General features: G+C 42.6%; 1 protein-coding gene across 4 annotated transcripts in view; it reads right to left on the reverse strand.

Annotated features, from left to right (window-relative positions):
• Positions 1-14,242, reverse strand: part of KATNIP (katanin interacting protein) — a 193,512-nt gene that overhangs the window by 102,283 nt on the left and 76,987 nt on the right. The window lies entirely within an intron of this gene.

The following is a 14,242-nucleotide window of genomic DNA, read 5'->3' on the forward strand; positions in this document are numbered from 1 at the left end:
CCAGGCGGTAAACAGTACGGGTGGAGAACAAATCGGTCTCCTCCTCTCTGGAGAGCCAGGGGCGAGGCCGAGGACGGAAGAGACACCAGGTAAAACGTGGCAGGGGTTTGACGGTCAGTGGATTAGTGCCTCACGTGCCTGATCTGCCTCCTTCTGCTGGGCTAGGAAGAGAGGGAACCCGGGCGCCACAACACATGAAACGTTTGCCGTAATAGTGACAATAACTGTAACGTCAACAGCCGTAGCGGCTACCAATTGCGAGGCTTTTGTTACATACGGGCCACCAAGCTAACCTCTCTACGCACCTTGTCTCATTGCTGCCCCTCACCATCCCGGTGGGTGCCCTTATCTTATAGGCTCAGGGCACCTGTCTAAGTACCAGGGCGAGGTCATGAAGCCAGCAATGGCAGGGCCCGTTTGGATGAATGACCGTCTTGACTCCAAAGTCTGGGCTCTTCACCACGTGCCCGTGTTTATTCCCTGCCAGGTACCAACGCGTCGGAAGCAAGTGGTCCCTCGAGCGGGATGAAAGCGAGGTGCTCAGTGGCTGTCCCCTGGTTTGCATGGAACTGATGACAGCCGCCTGTAAGAGCTTTTGACACAAAGCTGCCTTGAGGCCACTAAACGTGCTGAAGTGCGTGCTAAGTGCTCATGGATGAAGCATTAAACCTCTTACGACACTCAGAAAAGGGAACGGCTGGGTCTAGGTTCTGGGCCGGGGGTTCAGGGCCTGACTCCAGCCACCCTGTGTCCCCCGGCAAGACTCTGGGCCAAAAGCACCCCCCACCCCCACCCTGCTAATGTGGGAAAATGCGGCCTGGCGAACTGACAAGGTTGCTAAAGGGTTGCAATGAGATAATAGCCATGAATCAGTGCTCCGTGATTGCTTTTCCAGAGGTCTTGCTTTTCCAGAAAATTTCAAATTGAGATGACAGCATGCTCACCTTTGTGTCTCAGAGCCTACTGACTTTGCCTACGAGAAGATCGGACGTTTAGACCACAAAGCCGCAACAGATATGACGGTTTTCGAGAAGAAGCAACAGACTCTGGGGTGGAGGTCACTGACCTGCAGCCGGTCCCCCTGCCCCACCACCCCCCCAACAGTGTCTCTCACTTGGTTGGCAGAGTTATAAAATTGGGATCTGGAACGCTCGAAGTCCGGCCCACACAGTTAGTTGTAATAATTCCCACTCACGCCTACTGCCTTATACGAACCATGTTGCACATTTATATTCATCTGCCTGGCCCAGAATGGGTTTTTACCCCGCCTCAAGGGGTTAATCGACTCATTTGTTTTTCTTTTCACTCACTCGTTTATTCGACGAATATTTATTGTTGAGTACGCTTATCCCAATAAGTGCGTCTGACTGCTAAATATTAGGGATGGAGGGATGAACCAGGCGGACAGAGTATCTGTTCTCACGGAATTTCTAATCTGGCAACAAAAACAGCCATTTTAGAAGACATTACAAGTGCAACAGGCTTCGAGAGGCCAAACCTGGGGCTTGCCAGCCCACGCCTCAAACCTGGTGGCTCTTGGATCACAAGCTTTCCAGAATAAAGTGACCTGAGCCCTAACTTTAGGGTCCACACCGTGTATTTTTAAAATCACCTTCCCCTACACCCATTCTGGCGAAACTATGGCAAGGAAAATCTGAGTCACATATTATATGCTTCAAATACCCGTGTGGTGTTTAGTTTCTGGTACTTTCTTACCGTCCCATTGAACCTTGGATTGTCTTTTACTAATTTTCATTCAAAGCTAAATTTATTTATGAAGCGCCTTGGAGTTTGGTCTCAAACATCTATCATTATGAAGAAATAAATCTATCCTTGCCTTAGGGAGTGGCGACATAAGGGAAAGGGCAGGGGCCGTGGAGGCAGAAGGGCACTGGAGGCTGCCTGCCTTTTTCCTTGGCTGTGAGGCACTTGGCAAACCTCTCGGCATCAGTGTGCCTCACCCGGGCCTGCCCAGAGCAGGGGCTGGTTGTAGGAAACTGCGCAGGGATGAGGGGATAGAGACAAAGTAACGAACAATGCTGCCAGGCGCCTAGAAATGTTGAGGAACCCTCTCCACCCCCAATCACAAACCAGTTAGAGATAAATGACAAGGAAGGGGCGCCTGGGTGGCTCAGTCGGTTAAGCGTCCGACTCCATTTCGGCTGAGGTCATGATCTCGCGGTTCGTGAGTTCGAACCCCTCTGACAAACTCCGAGCCTGGAGCCGGCTTCGGATTCTGTGTCTCCCCCTCTCTCTGCCCCTCCCCTGCTCATGCTCTGTCTCTATTTGTCTCTCAAAAATACATAAATGTGAAAGAAAGAAAGAAAGAAAGAAAAGAAAGAAAGAAAGAAAGAAAGAAAGAGAAATGACAATGAAGACATTATACACATAGCAAAATTTGTAGGACAAGGACAAAGCAGTGCTCGGAGGAAAATGTATAGACTTAAAACTGTTATATTAGAAAACAAGATGGAAATTAAACGAATTAAACATTTAACTTAACAAACCGAAGTTATAATGTGGAGGTGGGGAGAGAACCAAAGCAATAAATTAAAGCAAAACATTTAGGTAAAGGATCAAATGAAAGTAGAAATGAACTGAAATAGAGGCCAATAAGCGAATGAGTGAATGAATAAATAAATGATGTAATAAAGTATACAGGCTCAAAAAACAAAAGCCGGGCACAGTTTGGCTGGGGAGGTGGAGAGAGCCTTTCATATTTTACACGTTCTGAATTGTCTGAATCTTTTCTAACGAGAAGGCACTCATATGTTAGATGTTATGTTAAATAATATGAAATAATGTAAAAATACCTAAGAAATCCTAAGTAGGCTACAAATGCAAGAAATGAATGACGTCATTTATTCCAAAAGCGATGCAGAGGTGGGTTATTCTTTCCTTTCATTGAGACTGAAAACGATGCTTTAGTAACTCGGATACCATCCGGTGTCGTCACGTACAGAAATGCTCTCTTGGGTAAAAGAATCACTACATCTCGCACTTCTGGACCCGCATTTCGTGGGCCGTTGGTGCCTGTTCAGCATCATTCCACATGAATCATTCCTGCACTGCTGGCCTTGTGCCGTCTGACCCTCCTGCCCGGGACCCTGCCTGATGCCATCGGCCAGGCTGTCCTTTGGCCTGAGCTGTCTAGATGGGCATCTCTGGGTGCATTCAAGGGAACCTCGCCCCCTGATGGCTCTGAATACCAGAGAGGCTAACTCAAGTGCCAGTGAGAACGGAGAAAGGGCTCCGCTTACTGTCATCAGGAACAGACGAAGCTATCCAAACCAGAAGTTGCAAGCTGGCGGTCTCGGGCCAAACCAGCCATGCATTCCGTTTGCTCGATAGAAAATAACGAACCCGTCATCAACATTAAAAAAAAGCAAAAACAAAGCGGGGAGAAGCCGAACGCCAAGAAACCCAGACACCTGGCTTCTTTTAAAACTGGAAAGCAAGGTACCCCTGGGCCCTTGTGTCCACATGACTGCCCAGCTGTGTCAATATATCCCCACCGCTCCCTGCCGTGCCCGGACACCCAGGCCAAGGGCGGTGCTTGTTACTTGCCTGCCTCACTCCTGTCATTTAAAATACTCATTTCAGTTGGCACCATGTGCCAGCTATCCCAGTATTTCAGGATCCAAACTCCATCCCCCACGCTGATTTTTCTACCACAAGCAGCAAAGAGTCTTGTCAGCTTATGTGTTAGACTCCAAACTCTGACTCATAGTTTGGAAAATACTGTCACCGGGACGTGATGACTGAACTCAGCTTGTGTGGGCTGGCCGGGGTGCCTAATCAATATCTATACCAGCCCCTCGTTCACTGACCACATCAGCCAATGATTCAATTCACTGGCTCAATGAAGATTTATTTGCAAACGGACTCTATGCCAGGCGCTTTTCTAGGGACCAGAGATCCTGCAGGCAGAGACGATGCACATCTCTGCCATCATGAAGCTTAGATCTCGGGTGAGGGAAGGGTGTTACAAGCCCTGAATATGTAACTTTCTTACTACCTACAGAAAGAGTCCCCGGGGTGAGTGGACACTCGATGAACATTATGTAACCTCGACTCCTACGGATATTGTCAGCAGGAACAGAGTTTTCCTATAAACTCCATCAAGTCTTTACAATTTCAGAGCTGACAGGCACAGGAAATATCTAATCCACCCCTTCTTGGTGACTGAGAGGAAAGGGGGTCCTGAAGGAGTGAGACCTGGCCAAGGCCCCAAAGTTTATGGAAAGCCCAAAATACCCTCTCGAGGCTTACTGACTCTCAGCCACTAGCTCCTTTTGGCTCTGTGAAAAGGAGTCACAAGCTCCGACGTCTTCAGATGATGTAATGTAGCATAAAATGGCAATGGGAGGGTGAGTGTCACACATTAGGGAGCGGTGGGGACCAGGGCAGATGGGAGAGTGCGTGCTCAGAAGAAAAGTTTTCTAATTCAAAATAGAACAGGACTTCCAGGGAGGATGGAAGAGTAGGAGGGCTTTAAGCTCACTTCGTCTTACACATACAACTAGATAACACCCGCATCGGTGTAAATAACCCAGAAAAAAATGACCCAAAGACTGGCAGAACAGGTGGCTAAATACAGAGAAGAGGCCACGTCGAAGAAAGGAGGAAGAACAGAGACAGTCAGGAGCTAAACGCACCCGCAGGACTGTCCGTGAGAGGGACCGAGGGAGGGATGCTGCAGGTGCAGAGAAGGGAGAGAAACAGACCCTCGCACCAGGGACCCCAAGCGTGGGGAACCTGCACGGGGAAGATGAGTCCCCATAACATCTGCCTTTGAAAACCAGAGGGGCCCATCCTTGTGGGTTCTTATAATCGGTGAGACTTAATCACCTGGAACTTTAAAGATCAGTGGCTCAGCTCTGGGAGAACCAAGAAGGCGAGAGGAAACGGAGTTCCTGCCCTTAAAGAGACAGCACAACAAACATGCCTGTGGAGATACAGGGCAGAAGCAGCAGTTTGAAAAACGCCTGGGGTGTACACGAGGGAGACTTGTTTATCCATCTCAGAGTGTGGGCTGGAGGGGCAGGGACCTTTAGGAGGCTTCTCCAGGAACAAAGGAGATGGCCAGTGCCATTTCCCTCCAGCCCGGACCTGTGGATGCCTGTGGGAAGGGCACAGTGCCAATAATTCCCACCTAGCTTGCTAACAGTGTGCTGGCCCCGACGTTCTCCTGTGGACACGCCCCCTTCAATATGCCCTTGGCCGGAACCCGTCCAAAGTGTTGCCACCAGCCCGGTAGTGTGTAAACAGCCCCACGAGGGGCTAGTGGCACTAAAAGTGACTCCTGCCCCGGGGGCAGGGGGGAGATAACCACATACACCACTCCAACTGCAGACCCGGCAGCGGACTGGGGGCAGACATCCGGTCTGACCACAGGCCCTGCCCACCAACAAAAGCTTCTTAGGGGACGACACAGGGAAAGCATCCTGCAGTTCAGTGCTACTGCATCTCTGGCAAATGCCTGGTCTGACTCAACCCAAGCCCCAGGTAGCCCCACGCTGGCCTACTAACAACACAGGGAACAAACCCTGCCCTAAACAGGCAAAGAGAGCCACTGAAGATAACCGGACTGAAGGGAACAGTGGCTCGGCCACAACAGCAGGGGGCATGCAACACATAGGAGACACCCCTGAAGCACCAGGTTCCAGAAAACCAGGGACACTGAGCTGAGGGGTCACTGTAGGACCTCTTCTTCAAAAGGCCACTACTTTCAAGAGCAAAAGATATAGCTGAGTTTTGTAACACGCAGAAACAGACACAGAGAGACAAAATGAGGAAGCAGAGGAATATTCCCAAATGAAAGAATGGGACAAAGTCACAGCAAGAGACATAAATGGAACAGAGAGAAGTAGCCTGCCTGGTAGAGAATTTCATATAACGGTTCAAAAGATACTCACCGGACTTAAGAGTGGGGGGACTTCACTGAGACTCAACAAAGAAATAGGAAGCACAAATGAACCAATCAGAGGTGAAGAACTCAATAACTGAAATGAGAAACACACTAGAGGGAATAAACATTAGACTAGAAGAAGGAGAAGAATGGATTAGCAAACTAGAGGACAGAGTCACGGAAAGCAATCGAGGTGAACAGGAGAGAGAGAAAGAATAATAATAAAAAATGACAGTAGATTAAGGGAACTCAGCAACACCATCAAGCCTAATAACAGTCACAATATGGGGATCCCAGAAGGAGAAGAGAGAAAATTTATTTGAAGACATAATTGCTGAAAACTGGGGAGGCACAGAGAGCCTCCAACAAAATCAACCCAATGAGATTCACCTCAAGACATGCAGTAATTAAAGTAGCAAAAAGTAGTGATAATGAGATAACTTTAAAAGTAGCAAGGGAGAAATAGAAAAACATTCCATGCTCACGGATTGGAAGAACGAATATTGTTAAAATGTTGATACTAATTCAAAGCAATCTACATATTCAATGCAATCCCTGTCAAAATAACACCAGCATTCTTCACAGAGCTAGAACCAACAATCTTAAAATTTGAATGGAACCAGAAAAGACCCCAAATAGTCAAAGTAATGTTGAAAAAGAAAAACAAAGCGGGAGGCATCATAACTCCAGACTTCAAGCTACATCCCAAGGCTGTAATCATCAAGACAGTATGGTACTGGCACAAGAACAGACTCACAGATCAGTGGAACAGAATAGAGAACCCAGAAATGGATACACAAATGTATGGCCTAATCTATGACAAAGCAGGAAAGAATATTCAATGGAAAAAAGATAGTCTCTTCAGCAAATGGTGTTGGTAAAACAGCGACACAGAAAAATGAACCTGGACCACTTTCTTACACCAGACACAAAAATAAACTCAAAATGGATGAAAGACCTAAATGTAAGACAGGAAGCCATCGAAATCCTAGAGGAAAAAACAGGCAACAACCTCTTTGACCTCGGCTGCACCAACTTCTTACCTGACATGTCTCCAGAGGCAAGGGAAACAAAAGCAAAAATGAACTACTGGGACCTCATCAAGATAAAAAGCTTCTACACAGCTAAGGAAACGATCAGTGAAACTAAAAGGCAACCGACAGAATGGGAGAAGATATTTACAAATGACATATCAGATAAAGGGTTGGTACCCAAAATCTATAAAGAAGTTACCAAACAACACCCAAAAAACAAACAATCCAGTGAAGAAATGGGCAAAAGACATGCATAGACACTTTTCCAAAGAAGACATCCAGATGGCCAACCAACACGTGAAAAAATGCCCAACATCACTCTTCATCAGGAAACTACAAATCAAAACTGCAATGAGATACCACCTCACACTTGTCAGAATAGCTAAAATTAACAACTCAGGAAACTACAGATGTTGGTGAGGATGTGGAAAAAGGGGAATTTGCACTGCTTTTCGGAATGCAAACCGGTGCACTCTGGAAAGCAGTATGGTGGCTCCTCAAAAAATTAAAAATAGAACTACCCTACAACCCAGCAATTGCACTACTAAGTATTTATCCAAAGGATAAAAAAAAAAGCTAACTAGAAGGGGCACATGCACCCCAATGTTCACAGCAGCGCTACTGACAATAGCCAAATGGAAAGAGCCCAAATGTTCATTGACTGACAAATGGATAAAGAAGATGTAGTATATATATATGGAATATTACTCGGTGATCAAAAAGAATGAAACTGTGCCATTTGCAACAATGTGGATGGAGCTAGACTGTATTATATTAAGCGAATTAAGTCAGTCAGAAAAAGACAAATATCATATGATTTCACAAATATGTGGAATTTAAGAAACAAAACAGATGAACATAGAGGAAGGGAAGCAAAAATAAGATAAAAACAGAGGGAGACAAACCATAAGAGACTCTTAAATACAGAGAACAAAGGGAGGGTTGCTGGAAGGGTACTGGGTGGGAGGATGGACATTAAGGAAGACACTTGTTAGGATGGGCACTGGGTGTTATATGTAAGTGATGGATCACTAAATTCCATTCCTGGAAAAATAAAAATAAATAAAGACAAAAACTTTAAAATGTAAAAAGTAGCAAGGGAAAAGAAAACAGTCATGTACAAGGGAAACCCCAGAAGGCTTTCAGCAGATTTCTTAGCAGAGACCTCTCAGGCCAGAAAGAGTGGTATGATACATTCAAAGTGCTCAAAACAAAACAACCTGCCACCAAGGACACTCTATCCAGCAAGGCTATCATTCATAATAGAAGGAGAGATAAAGAGTTTCCCAGACAAAAGTTAAAGAAATTCATGACCACTAAACCAGCCCTACAAGAAATGTTAAAAGGGGACTCTTTGAGTGAAAAGGAAAGACCGGAAGTAAGAGTCAGAAAAGTAGGGAGCACAAAAACAGTAAAATTAAGTACATCGGTAAAAATCAGTCAAGGGATTCACAAAATAAAAGGATGTGAAGTATGATACCATATACCCAAAACTGGGGGGGGGGGGGGCGGTGAGAGGATTAAAGAATGGGTTCAAACATAAGCAACCATCAACTTTATGATATAGAGTGCATATGCATATGCATAAGATGTTACATACAAATCTTTGATTTGGTAACCACAAATAAAAAAAACCAGGGGCGCCTGGGTGGCGCAGTCGGTTAAGCGTCTGACTTCAGCCAGGTCACGATCTCGCGGTCCGTGAGTTCGAGCCCCGTGTCAAGCTCTGGGCTGATGGCTCGGAGCCTGGAGCCTGTTTCCGATTCTGTGTCTCCCTCTCTCTCTGCCCCTCCCCCGTTCATGCTCTGTCTCTCTCTGTCCCAAAAATAAATAAACGTTGAAAAAAAAAATTTTTTTTAAAAACCCAAAAAACCAGTAATAGCTAAGCAAAAAATAAAGAGAAAGGAATCCAAGTATACTAAAGAAAGCCAGCTAACAGTGAGAAAAAAAAAAAGAGCAAGAGAAGAGTAAGAACATACCTATCAATTACTTTGGAACAAATGGTCCAATGAAAAGACACAGGGTATCAGAGTGGATAAACAAACAAGACCCATCCATATGCTGCCTACAAGAGGCTCATTTCAGACCTAAAGACACATGTAGCTTAAAAGGAAAGGGAAGGAAGAGCATTTATCATGCAAGAGGACGTGAAAAGAAAGCTTTGGGTAGCAGCAATACTTACATCAGACAAAACAGACTTTAAAACAAAGACGGTAACAAGAAACAAAGAAGGACACTATATAATCATAAAGGGAATGATTCACCAAGAAGCTATAACAATTATAAATATTTACATACCCAACATAGGAGCACCCAAATACATAAAGCAGCTAATAACAAACATAGAGGAAGTAATTGATAGTAATATAATAATAGTAGGGGACTTTAACACCATACTTATATCAATGGATAGATCATCTAAACAGAAAGCAACAAGGAAACAGTGGCTTTGAATGACATTGGACCAGATGGATCTAACAGATATAATCAGAATATTACATCCTGAAGCAGCAGAATACCCAATCTTTTCAAATACACATAGAACATTTTCCAGAATAAGTCATCTATTAGGCCACAAAACAAGTCTCAACAAATTTAAAAAGATTGAAGTCCTACCATGCATCTTTTCTGACCACAATGCTTTTGTAACACTAGAAATGAACCATGAGGAAAAAAATCTAGAAAGAACACAAATATATGGAGGTTAAATAACATGCTACTAAACAGTGAATGGGCTAACCAAGAATTCAGAGGAAATAAAAAAATACATGGAGACAAGTGAAAACGAAAACACAATGGCCCCAAACTCTTGGGATGCACCAAAGCTGTTCCAAGAGGCAAGTTTATGGCAATACAGATCTACCTCAGAAAGCAAGCAAAATCTCAAATAAACAACCTAATCTTACACCTAAAGGAACTATAAGAAAGGACAAACAAAACCTAAAACCACAGAAGGAAGGAAATAATGAAAATTGGAGCACAAATAAATGAAATAGAAACTTAGAAAACAATAGAACGGATCAACGAAACCAGGAGCTGATTCTTTGAAAAGGATCAACAAAATTGATATACCTAGCCAGACTCATCAGAGAGAGAGAGAGAGCGAGAGAGAGAGAAGACTCAGACAAACAAAATCAGAAATGAAAGAGGAGAAATAACAACAGAAGGGCACCTGGGTGGCTCAGTTGGTTGAGCGTCCGACTTCAGCTCAGGTCACGATCTCACGGTTCGTGAGTTCAAGCCCCACACTGGGCTTTGTGCTGACAGCTCAGAGACTGGAGCCTGCTTCGGATTCTGTGTCTCACTCTCTCTCTGCCCCTCCCCTGCTCGTGCTCTGTCTCTCTCTCTCAAAAATAAATAATCATTAAAAAAGAAAGAAAGAACAACAGATACCACTGAAACACAAAGGATTATAAGAGAATATTATGCAAAATTATATCAACAAATTGGACAACCTAGAAGAAATGGATAAATTCCTAGAAACAGATAATCAACCTCCCAAAACTGAACCAGAGAGAAACAGAAATTTGAACAGACTGGGGTGCCTGGGTGGCTCAGTCAGTTGAGTGTCCAGCTTTGGCTCAGGCCATGATTTCACAGTTCATGAGTTCAAGCCCCACATTGGGCTCTGTGCTGATAACTCAGAGCCTGGAGCCTGCTTCAGATTCTGTGTCTCCCTCTCCTTCTCTGCCTCTACCCTCTTTGTGCTGTCTCTTGCTCTCAAAAACAAGTAGACATTAAAAAAAAAAAAAGGAAAGGAAATTTGAACAGACTGATTACTAGCAATGAAATTGAATCAGTAATCAAAAAAACTTCCAACAAACAAGTGTCCAGGACCAGATGGCTTCACAGGTGAATTCCACCAAATATTTAAAGAATTAATAGCTATTCTTCTCAAAGAATAGAAGAAGGAAAACTGCCAGAAAAAAACAGAAGAGGAAGAAAAACTTCCAAATTCATTCTATGAGGCCAGCATTATCCTGACACCAAAACCAGATAAAGACACTACCAAAAAAAAAAGAAAATTACAGGCCAATGTCTCTGATGAATACAGATGCAAAAATCCTCAACAAAATATTAGCAAACTGAATCCAACAATACCTTAAAGAAATCATTCACCATGATCAAATGGGATTTATTCCTGGGTGGTTCAATACTCACAAATCAATCAACATGATTCACTGCATCAACAAGAGAAAGGATCAAAACCATATGGTCATTTCAATAGATGCAGAAAAAGCATTTGACAAAGTACAATATTCATTCATGATAAAAACTGTCAACAAAGTAGGTTTAGAGGAAACATAACTCAACATAATAAAGGCCATATATGAAAAATTCACAGTTAACATCATCCTCTAAAACCTGAGAGCTTTTCCCCTAAGGTTAGGAACAAGACAGGGATGTCCATTCTCACCACTTCTATTCAACATAGTACTTTGAAGTCCTAGCCTAAGCAATCAGATAAGAAAAAGAAATAAAAGGCATCCAAACGGGTAAGGAAGAAATAAAACTTTCACTATTTGCAGATGACATGATACTATATAGAGAAAACCCTAAAGATTGCACTAAAAATTTACTAGCACTGATACATGAATGCAGTAAAGTCACAGGATACAAAATCAATACACACAAATATGTTGCATTTCTATACACTAACAATGAAGTAGCAAAAAGAGAAATTAATAACCCCAATTACAATTGTACAAAAAATTAAAAAATACCTAGGAATACAATTAACCGAGGGAGTGAAAGGCCTGTACTCTGAAAACTATAAAACACGGATGAAAGAATTTGAAGATGACACAAACAAATGGAAAGATATTCCATGCTCACAGACTGGAAGAACAAGTATTGTTAAAATGTCCATACCACTCAAAGCAATCTATAGACTTAATGCAAAACCCATCAAAATACCAACAGCATTCTTCACAGAACTAGAACAAATCATCTGAAAATTTGTAGGGAACCACAAAAGACCCTAAATAGCCAAAGCAGTCTTGAAAAAAAACAAAACTGGAGGTATCACATTCCCAGATTTCAAGATATACTACAAAGCAGTAGTAATTAAAACAATATGGTACTGGCACAAAAACAGACACATAGATCGATGGATCAGAATAGAAAACCTAGAAATAAACCCACAATGTTATGGTCAATTAAACTTTGACAAAGTGGGCAAGAATATCTAATGGAAAAAAGACAATCTCTTCAACAAATGGTGTTGGGGAAACATAACGGAGACACAGAATCCGAAGCAGCCTCCAGGTTCTGAACTGTCAGCACAGAGCCCGACATGGGGCTCGAACCCACAAACTGCAAGACGTGACCTGAGCTGAAGTGGGACACTTAACCTGCTGAGCCACCCAGGTGCCCCTGGCCACACCTATTTCTATTCATCACTGTATTTCTACCCTTATCTTGAATTCCAGCATAATTTTTTCAAGTCATAACTAATAAATCCTCTCCTACATGCCCCTATTTTCTCCGGGTTGCTTTTTTTTTTCTTTTCCAGTTTGAAACATACTTTGAACGTGACCAAAGTGAGAAAAACAAAATGTGAAGGGTTCATATTCATTTTCTTAATATAATTATGTATTGATACAGTAACACAAAGTTAACTTTCTATCTAAAATTTATCTCTTTAATCAAAAACCTAAATAAAATAATTTTCTATGAAAATATTTCTAAAATACATTAAGACTTTCTTGTCTTCTTTAAAAGAGTGTGTTGAACATCACTTGGTCTTTTCTTGATACTAATGGTCAAAATTCTGGATAGAAATTGATCTATAATAGAGAAGATGCTGTCAGGAGCTATTACGGTTTTGTATCTTTCATTTGTTATTTTAAGTAACATCCTCTGTCACCAGAAGCATAGGATATGGTTTTGAAGACAAGGGCAGAGCCCCTCTCGTCCTTTTCTGGCTTTTGTGAACCTCCTGGATTTTTGTTGTTGTTTTGTTTTGTTTTTTACTTTATAGTTATCCTAATTTTGTATGATGGAGATGAGATTCTAACTTTGAATTTTAAAGCTCCTTTTTTGGGGGGGGGGCGCCTGGGTGGCTCAGTCCGTTAAGCAACTGGCTCTTGGTTTCAGCTCGGGTCATATTTTCATGGTTCATGAGTTCAAGCCCCACACTGGGCTCCACGCTAACACCACAGAGCCTGCTTGAGATTCTCTCTCTCCTTCTCTGCTGCTCGTATGCTCTGGGTCTCTCTCTCTTCTCAAAATAAAATAAATAAACTTAAAGACTTTTAAGCTTTTTTTTATAGTCCTCAGTTCCAACTCACAAAGTGCAAATTATCTCCAAAACTTTCCTTCTGTACGAGGTAAACTGAAATCTTCAGTCCTTCCGATTCACAATCACTGGGAATTCTTTTGTTAAAAACTATGCTATCTCCTATATACAACTTCTGTATCTTAAAAATTAGCTCTAACATATGCATTTCAAATATTCTACACGATTCTTACAGAATCAAAAATTGAGATCCACAGCTGTCTTTTCCCTAAAACTGGGGTTCTCAAACATGGCAAGATGTTTGCAAAATGTGGGCTACTTCAAACAAACAAACAAACAAACAAACATGCCTGAGCCCAAGCCCAGGATCAAAATCTGAACCTCTAGAAGGTAGAACCTGTGCATTTGTGTTTATTTTATTTAGTTATTAGCTTTTTACTTTTCATGGTGTGTTTATTGTAGATTTCTTATGCTGTTTGTAAGAAATAACAGAGAGAGAGAGATCCTATGTACCCTTCAGTCAGTTTCCCCCATGGTAGCATCTTGCATAATTAAGGCACAAAAGCACAATCAGGAAACTGACATCAATATAATCCTACAGAGTTTTTAAAACTAGGTCTCCTTAAAAGGAAACTTTTCTCTTTTTTTCTTTGTTGATGCTTAGCTCTACTGAAGCGGCATATCCCCCTCCTTAATGTGCTAGCTTTAAAAAAAACAAAACAACTTTTTATTTTGAAAAAAAGGTAAAACCCACAGAAAATATATCTGAATACTATAATGGGAAGGGTATAATGAATACCCACATACCCTCCACCTACATTCATTAGGTTCTTCACCAATTCTGGGCAGACCTGAGAACTGGAGCCTTCTCTTACATAAACAGAACAGACAGAATCATCGAATTCAGGGAATTTAACATCCATACAATATTATCTAATATAATGTAGTTCATTTTCAAATTCGTTAATTTCCCAAAACCATCCTTAAATTTAGGGCAATTAGCACCCCCAACAGCCCCCTGCCACCCCCCCAACAAGGATCTCATGTGGGGTAACT

Source organism: Lynx rufus, unplaced genomic scaffold (genome assembly GCF_022079265.1).
Source record: "Lynx rufus isolate CCGP_SWC_20201006 ecotype Redwood Valley unplaced genomic scaffold, mLynRuf1.p SCAF_23, whole genome shotgun sequence".
Taxonomy (NCBI): domain Eukaryota; kingdom Metazoa; phylum Chordata; class Mammalia; order Carnivora; family Felidae; genus Lynx; species Lynx rufus.